The following is a 9,669-nucleotide window of genomic DNA, read 5'->3' as shown; positions in this document are numbered from 1 at the left end:
TTCAAAACATTGGTGCAAAAAAGGTAGGAAAATGTATACTTCCGCTTGTATTTCGGGAATTCCCGGGAAATTTACAAATTTCCCGGGAAACGGGAAATATTTTTTTCCGGGAAATCCCGGGAATTCCCGGGAATTTTTTTCCCGGGACGGGAAATTGGACGCTCTACAAACTTCCGATTCACGATTCCGAATCGACCGTTGACGCCGTACCAAACTGTTCAAAACAACAGTTGCAAATTTTTGACACGATTTTTCCCATCGCAACCCTAGGTTACTATGATATGTTTGGCGGGATGTCCTCAACCCACATGCCAAACGGCGGGATATAAAAGTCATTGTTTTGGTTTTTGACATTAGTTTACATAAAGAATTCGGACTTGATTGCAACCGAGTCGAACCAGTTGTTGTTGCTTTCAGGCTTTTGGAGGATTTTGGATAGTTAATAGGTAAGTTGTTTACTAGGTTCAATTACTTTTTTCTGCCGGAAAGTTCCGGCCGGAGTGGGCGAGTGACCGAATCAAAGTGTCTTGTATTCCAGATTTCGGTCTTCGTGGCGGAGGAGGAGGAGGACGGGAAATATGGTTTACTCGGCGGGCCATTCCGGAAGACGGGACGGGAAGGAACCAGTTTGCGATCGTGGAAGCGGTTGGTGTTTGGTGTTTTACCGTCCGCGGGATGTTGCGACGCATACCTAATGGAACTGGTGAGTCATGTTTTAGAAACGATGGAGGTGTGCTGGAAGTGCGATTGGACGATCGAAATTAAAAATAGGATGAATGGAACAAAACAAATTCTCAACTTTTCAATCCAATAATTCCAAACTGAAAAATGCTAATTTAAAAAAAAAAAAACTTAAACGCTGAAATTGTAAAGTTGTAAAATTCTAGCATTTCAGAACTTAAAAATGTAAGAATTCGAAAATTCTAAATTTATTGAATTTCTTGATATTGTGCAAATTGTTAGTATTCTTTTCTTAAATTCTAGAATTTATTAATTCTTCAAATTCTCAAAGTCTTCAAATATTTTAAAAAATTTGAAATTCAAAAATAAGATTTTTTTAATTGACAAAACTTAAACACTAAAATTCCTTAATTCTTAAGTACTAAAATTCTTCAATTTATAAATACAAAAAATCTAACATTATAAAGTTCTTGAATTCCCAAAACGTTGGACGCACGAGTTGGAATTTTGAATTCTAATATTCAAAAATTATGAGTTCTAAAATTCAAAAATTGTAAATTCTGTAAATTCTAAAATTTAAATAATTTATATTTTTAAATTCTAAAATTTCATAGATCATTTTTTTTAATTACGCATTTGAAAACTTAATGTTTCTTAAAATTTTAAAAATAAAAAAAAACTGATTTTAAGATCTTAATTTTTTTTAAATTTTCAATAAAATACAAATTTAAAATTTTTTAACAAACTAAAATTAAAAAAAAAATTAAAAAATTAAAAAAAAATACAAGTTCAAGTTTTGTTTTAAGTTTTAAAAATTGTTTTTTTTTTTATATTTAAAAGTTTTAAAAATGTTTAAATAGTAAAAAAAATCTTTTAACTTTTGAAAGTCTTCAAGGATTTTACAAAGTCAAAATTTTAAAAAATATCACGAATTGAAATAAATGATTTTGGTATTGAGGCACCCTAAAATTCAAAAATTTTACAATTCAGAAAATTTTCATTTTTAAAAATTTCGAATTTCAGAACTTAAAATTTTTAAGAATTTCAGAATTATAGAATTTTAGAATTAAAGAATTTTAGAATTAGAATTTTAGAATTTTAGAATTTTAGAATTTCAGAATTTTAGAATTTTAGAATTTTAGAATTTCAGAATTTCAGAATTTTAGAATTTTAGAATTTTAGAATTTTAGAATTTTAGAATTTTAGAATTTTAGAATTTTAGAATTTTAGAATTTTAGAATTTTAAATTTTAGAATTTTAGAATTTTAAATTTTAAATTTTAGAATTTTAAATTTTAAATTTTAAATTTTAAATTTTAAATTTTAGAATTTTAAATTTTAAATTTTAAATTTTAAATTTTAAATTTTAAATTTTAAATTTTAAATTTTAAATTTTAAATTTTAAATTTTAAATTTTAGAATTTTAGAATTTTAGAATTTTAAATTTTAAATTTTAAATTTTAGAATTTTAGAATTTTAAATTTTAAATTTTAAATTTTAAATTTTAGAATTTTAGAATTTTAGAATTTTAAATTTTAAATTTTAGAATTTTAGAATTTTAGAATTTTAGAATTTTAAATTTTAGAATTTTAGAATTTTAAATTTTAAATTTTAAATTTTAGAATTTTAAATTTTAAATTTTAGAATTTTAAATTTTAAATTTTAAATTTTAAATTTTAAATTTTAGAATTTTAAATTTTAAATTTTAAATTTTAGAATTTTAAATTTTAAATTTTAAATTTTAGAATTTTAAATTTTAGAATTTTAAATTTTAGAATTTTAAATTTTAAATTTTAGAATTTTAAATTTTAAATTTTAAATTTTAAATTTTAAATTTTAAATTTTAGAATTTTAAATTTTAAATTTTAAATTTTAAATTTTAAATTTTAAATTTTAAATTTTAGAATTTTAGAATTTTAAATTTTAAATTTTAAATTTTAAATTTTAGAATTTTAAATTTTAGAATTTTAGAATTTTAAATTTTAAATTTTAGAATTTTAAATTTTAAATTTTAAATTTTAAATTTTAAATTTTAAATTTTAAATTTTAGAATTTTAAATTTTAGAATTTTAGAATTTTAAATTTTAAATTTTAAATTTTAGAATTTTAGAATTTTAAATTTTAAATTTTAGAATTTTAGAATTTTAAATTTTAAATTTTAAATTTTAAATTTTAGAATTTTAGAATTTTAAATTTTAAATTTTAAATTTTAAATTTTAGAATTTTAAATTTTAAATTTTAGAATTTTAAATTTTAGAATTTTAAATTTTAGAATTTTAAATTTTAGAATTTTAAATTTTAAATTTTAAATTTTAAATTTTAGAATTTTAAATTTTAAATTTTAAATTTTAAATTTTAAATTTTAAATTTTAAATTTTAGAATTTTAGAATTTTAAATTTTAAATTTTAAATTTTAAATTTTAGAATTTTAGAATTTTAGAATTTTAAATTTTAGAATTTTAAATTTTAGAATTTTAAATTTTAAATTTTAAATTTTAAATTTTAAATTTTAAATTTTAGAATTTTAGAATTTTAAATTTTAAATTTTAAATTTTAAATTTTAAATTTTAGAATTTTAAATTTTAAATTTTAAATTTTAGAATTTTAAATTTTAAATTTTAGAATTTTAAATTTTAAATTTTAGAATTTTAGAATTTTAAATTTTAAATTTTAAATTTTAAATTTTAGAATTTTAAATTTTAAATTTTAGAATTTTAGAATTTTAAATTTTAAATTTTAGAATTTTAAATTTTAAATTTTAAATTTTAGAATTTTAGAATTTTAAATTTTAGAATTTTAAATTTTAAATTTTAAATTTTAGAATTTTAGAATTTTAAATTTTAAATTTTAGAATTTTAAATTTTAAATTTTAAATTTTAGAATTTTAAATTTTAAATTTTAGAATTTTAAATTTTAAATTTTAGAATTTTAAATTTTAAATTTTAAATTTTAAATTTTAGAATTTTAAATTTTAAATTTTAAATTTTAAAGAATTTTAGAATTTTAGAATTTTAGAATTTTAGAATTTTAAATTTTAGAATTTTAAATTTTAGAATTTTAAATTTTAAATTTTAAATTTTAGAATTTTAAATTTTAAATTTTAAATTTTAGAATTTTAGAATTTTAGAATTTTAGAATTTTAAATTTTAGAATTTTAAATTTTAGAATTTTAGAATTTTAGAATTTTAGAATTTTAGAATTTTAAATTTTAAATTTTAGAATTTTAAATTTTAAATTTTAAATTTTAGAATTTTAGAATTTTAAATTTTAAATTTTAAATTTTAGAATTTTAAATTTTAGAATTTTAAATTTTAAATTTTAGAATTTTAAATTTTAAATTTTAAATTTTAAATTTTAGAATTTTAAATTTTAAATTTTAAATTTTAGAATTTTAAATTTTAGAATTTTAAATTTTAAATTTTAAATTTTAGAATTTTAGAATTTTAAATTTTAAATTTTAAATTTTAAATTTTAAATTTTAAATTTTAGAATTTTAAATTTTAAATTTTAAATTTTAAATTTTAGAATTTTAAATTTTAGAATTTTAAATTTTAGAATTTTAAATTTTAGAATTTTAGAATTTTAGAATTTTAAATTTTAAATTTTAAATTTTAAATTTTAAATTTTAGAATTTTAGAATTTTAGAATTTTAAATTTTAGAATTTTAGAATTTTAAATTTTAGAATTTTAGAATTTTAAATTTTAAATTTTAGAATTTTAAATTTTAGAATTTTAAATTTTAGAATTTTAAATTTTAAATTTTAAATTTTAAATTTTAGAATTTTAGAATTTTAAATTTTAGAATTTTAAATTTTAAATTTTAGAATTTTAGAATTTTAAATTTTAAATTTTAGAATTTTAAATTTTAAATTTTAGAATTTTAAATTTTAGAATTTTAAATTTTAGAATTTTAAATTTTAAATTTTAAATTTTAGAATTTTAAATTTTAGAATTTTAGAATTTTAGAATTTTAGAATTTTAGAATTTTAAATTTTAAATTTTAGAATTTTAAATTTTAAATTTTAAATTTTAGAATTTTAGAATTTTAAATTTTAAATTTTAAATTTTAAATTTTAAATTTTAGAATTTTAGAATTTTAAATTTTAAATTTTAAATTTTAGAATTTTAAATTTTAAATTTTAGAATTTTAAATTTTAAATTTTAGAATTTTAAATTTTAGAATTTTAGAATTTTAAATTTTAGAATTTTAGAATTTTAGAATTTTAAATTTTAGAATTTTAGAATTTTAAATTTTAAATTTTAAATTTTAGAATTTTAAATTTTAAATTTTTAGAATTTTAAATTTTAGAATTTTAAATTTTAAATTTTAGAATTTTAAATTTTAAATTTTAGAATTTTAGAATTTTAAATTTTAAATTTTAAATTTTAGAATTTTAGAATTTTAAATTTTAGAATTTTAGAATTTTAAATTTTAAATTTTAGAATTTTAAATTTTAGAATTTTAAATTTTAGAATTTTAAATTTTAAATTTTAGAATTTTAGAATTTTAAATTTTAGAATTTTAGAATTTTAAATTTTAAATTTTAGAATTTTAGAATTTTAGAATTTTAAATTTTAGAATTTTAGAATTTTAAATTTTAGAATTTTAAATTTTAGAATTTTAGAATTTTAGAATTTTAAATTTTAAATTTTAAATTTTAAATTTTAAATTTTAAATTTTAGAATTTTAAATTTTAAATTTTAAATTTTAGAATTTTAAATTTTAGAATTTTAGAATTTTAAATTTTAGAATTTTAGAATTTTAAATTTTAAATTTTAAATTTTAAATTTTAGAATTTTAGAATTTTAGAATTTTAAATTTTAGAATTTTAGAATTTTAAATTTTAAATTTTAAATTTTAAATTTTAAATTTTAGAATTTTAAATTTTAAATTTTAGAATTTTAGAATTTTAAATTTTAGAATTTTAAATTTTAGAATTTTAGAATTTTAAATTTTAGAATTTTAAATTTTAGAATTTTAGAATTTTAGAATTTTAGAATTTTAGAATTTTAAATTTTAAATTTTAGAATTTTAAATTTTAGAATTTTAAATTTTAAATTTTAGAATTTTAAATTTTAGAATTTTAAATTTTAAATTTTAGAATTTTAAATTTTAGAATTTTAGAATTTTAAATTTTAAATTTTAAATTTTAGAATTTTAAATTTTAAATTTTAGAATTTTAAATTTTAAATTTTAGAATTTTAAATTTTAAATTTTAGAATTTTAAATTTTAGAATTTTAAATTTTAGAATTTTAAATTTTAGAATTTTAAATTTTAAATTTTAAATTTTAAATTTTAGAATTTTAAATTTTAAATTTTAAATTTTAAATTTTAGAATTTTAGAATTTTAGAATTTTAAATTTTAAATTTTAAATTTTAGAATTTTAAATTTTAGAATTTTAAATTTTAAATTTTAAATTTTAGAATTTTAGAATTTTAGAATTTTAGAATTTTAGAATTTTAGAATTTTAAATTTTAAATTTTAGAATTTTAGAATTTTAAATTTTAGAATTTTAGAATTTTAAATTTTAGAATTTTAGAATTTTAAATTTTAGAATTTTAAATTTTAGAATTTTAAATTTTAGAATTTTAAATTTTAGAATTTTAGAATTTTAGAATTTTAAATTTTAAATTTTAGAATTTTAAATTTTAGAATTTTAAATTTTAGAATTTTAGAATTTTAAATTTTAAATTTTAAATTTTAAATTTTAAATTTTAAATTTTAAATTTTAAATTTTAGAATTTTAAATTTTAAATTTTAAATTTTAGAATTTTAAATTTTAAATTTTAGAATTTTAAATTTTAGAATTTTAGAATTTTAAATTTTAGAATTTTAAATTTTAGAATTTTAAATTTTAGAATTTTAAATTTTAAATTTTAGAATTTTAAATTTTAGAATTTTAAATTTTAAATTTTAGAATTTTAAATTTTAAATTTTAGAATTTTAGAATTTTAAATTTTAAATTTTAAATTTTAGAATTTTAAATTTTAAATTTTAAATTTTAGAATTTTAGAATTTTAAATTTTAAATTTTAGAATTTTAAATTTTAGAATTTTAGAATTTTAAATTTTAAATTTTAAATTTTAGAATTTTAGAATTTTAGAATTTTAAATTTTAAATTTTAGAATTTTAAATTTTAAATTTTAAATTTTAGAATTTTAGAATTTTAAATTTTAGAATTTTAAATTTTAGAATTTTAGAATTTTAAATTTTAAATTTTAGAATTTTAGAATTTTAGAATTTTAAATTTTAAATTTTAAATTTTAAATTTTAAATTTTAAATTTTAAATTTTAAATTTTAGAATTTTAAATTTTAAATTTTAAATTTTAAATTTTAGAATTTTAGAATTTTAGAATTTTAGAATTTTAAATTTTAAATTTTAAATTTTAAATTTTAAATTTTAGAATTTTAAATTTTAAATTTTAAATTTTAAATTTTAAATTTTAGAATTTTAAATTTTAAATTTTAAATTTTAAATTTTAAATTTTAGAATTTTAGAATTTTAGAATTTTAAATTTTAGAATTTTAAATTTTAGAATTTTAAATTTTAGAATTTTAGAATTTTAAATTTTAGAATTTTAAATTTTAAATTTTAAATTTTAAATTTTAGAATTTTAGAATTTTAGAATTTTAGAATTTTAGAATTTTAGAATTTTAAATTTTAGAATTTTAAATTTTAAATTTTAGAATTTTAGAATTTTAAATTTTAAATTTTAAATTTTAAATTTTAGAATTTTAGAATTTTAAATTTTAGAATTTTAAATTTTAAATTTTAGAATTTTAAATTTTAGAATTTTAGAATTTTAAATTTTAGAATTTTAGAATTTTAAATTTTAGAATTTTAGAATTTTAAATTTTAGAATTTTAAATTTTAGAATTTTAAATTTTAGAATTTTAAATTTTAGAATTTTAAATTTTAGAATTTTAAATTTTAGAATTTTAGAATTTTAGAATTTTAAATTTTAAATTTTAGAATTTTAGAATTTTAGAATTTTAGAATTTTAAATTTTAGAATTTTAGAATTTTAGAATTTTAAATTTTAAATTTTAAATTTTAGAATTTTAGAATTTTAGAATTTTAGAATTTTAAATTTTAGAATTTTAAATTTTAAATTTTAAATTTTAGAATTTTAAATTTTAGAATTTTAAATTTTAAATTTTAAATTTTAGAATTTTAAATTTTAAATTTTAGAATTTTAGAATTTTAAATTTTAGAATTTTAGAATTTTAGAATTTTAAATTTTAAATTTTAAATTTTAAATTTTAGAATTTTAGAATTTTAGAATTTTAGAATTTTAAATTTTAGAATTTTAGAATTTTAAATTTTAGAATTTTAGAATTTTAAATTTTAGAATTTTAGAATTTTAGAATTTTAAATTTTAAATTTTAGAATTTTAAATTTTAAATTTTAGAATTTTAAATTTTAAATTTTAGAATTTTAGAATTTTAGAATTTTAAATTTTAAATTTTAAATTTTAGAATTTTAGAATTTTAGAATTTTAAATTTTAGAATTTTAAATTTTAGAATTTTAAATTTTAAATTTTAGAATTTTAGAATTTTAGAATTTTAAATTTTAGAATTTTAGAATTTTAGAATTTTAGAATTTTAGAATTTTAGAATTTTAAATTTTAAATTTTAAATTTTAGAATTTTAAATTTTAAATTTTAGAATTTTAGAATTTTAAATTTTAAATTTTAGAATTTTAAATTTTAGAATTTTAGAATTTTAGAATTTTAGAATTTTAGAATTTTAGAATTTTAGAATTTTAGAATTTTAGAATTTTAGAATTTTAGAATTTTAGAATTTTAGAATTTTAGAATTTTAGAATTTTAGAATTTTAGAATTTTAGAATTTTAGTATTTTAGAGTTTTAGAGTTTTAGAATTTTAGAAATTTAGATTTTTTTTAGCATTCTTAAATCAGGTACAATTTTCAAATAATAATACTCTCGGATTTCAAAACTAATTGCAATAATTTTAAATTTAAATCTATCATCTATCTAGGCATCTATTATTTATAATTCTTTTTTAAATGTTTAAATTTTGAAAGTTCATAAATTTAGTTTTTCTTTCATAGTTCAAAAATACATATTTGAAATTTTATTGAATTGAAATTTTATAATTATTATTATTATTGAAATCTGAATTCAATTTATAAATTCTTGCCAATTGTTGATTGATGATATATTTTTTTCAGACAACAAACATTTTCCAATCTGATTCTGCCGGAAACCGGAATGCGTTCCCGTGTGGTCACTCGTGGCTTCCGTAGAATCCACGGAAGCAGCCCCGTTTTTTTCGTACTCGTACTCCACAAAACCCACGTTTCCTCGTGCTCCGGTAAACATCAATCCGTCGGAGATCCAAGATCGTCGCCAAAGCGTCGCATCCGGGTTTTGATCAGCTCGTCGAGGAACAAAAGTCCAACACGACCAAGATGCTGCCACGGCCGCCTCAGAAGAACACCAACACCCAAGCCGGAAGCTGCGGTCAAGGCAAATCCAGAAGGAAGCCAAGTTGGGGAAGAATCGGCGATACGCAAGTGAAATTAAGTGTACAATAAATATTTTTGTGAAATTTTGACAGCTGGAATAAAAAAAAAATCAATAAAAACAAAACAACAGTTTTTTCAACTGCAACATAACCCAAAAATCCGAAATGACAGCACACGACAATAGCACGACATTCTAAATAACAAAACCGTGCGACGTTGGACGTCCGTCGTTTGTCGTCCGTGCAATCGTGCGACGATCGCACGACAAATACGACATTTTGGTGCAAAAACGTATGACATTCGTGCGAAAGTCGCACGACATTGTCGAGCGACGTCGTACGATTGCACGGACGACAAACGACGGACGTCCGACGGACTTTTCAGTCAGGGACAACATCTCGTTGCACTCAAAATTAGAGTTGATCAGTTTGCGGAGCGTAGTGTCAGATAAGTCGCCGCGAAAATTCGATTTATTTCCGAAACCACAATACCT

At 14.1% G+C, this 9,669-nt stretch overlaps 1 long non-coding RNA gene across 1 annotated transcript; it reads left to right on the top strand.

Moving 5' to 3' along the window:
* Positions 1-346: 346 nt before the first annotated feature.
* On the top strand, positions 347-9,290 carry LOC119767115. Its single transcript, XR_005277334.1, has 3 exons — positions 347-446; positions 539-703; positions 8,880-9,290. It is a non-coding gene; the product is annotated as an uncharacterized LOC119767115 (long non-coding RNA).
* Positions 9,291-9,669: the final 379 nt, after the last annotated feature.

The sequence above is a fragment of the Culex quinquefasciatus genome, chromosome 2, assembly GCF_015732765.1.
Source record: "Culex quinquefasciatus strain JHB chromosome 2, VPISU_Cqui_1.0_pri_paternal, whole genome shotgun sequence".
Lineage (NCBI taxonomy): Eukaryota > Metazoa > Arthropoda > Insecta > Diptera > Culicidae > Culex > Culex quinquefasciatus.
This window is presented reverse-complemented; position numbering and strand designations above follow the sequence as displayed.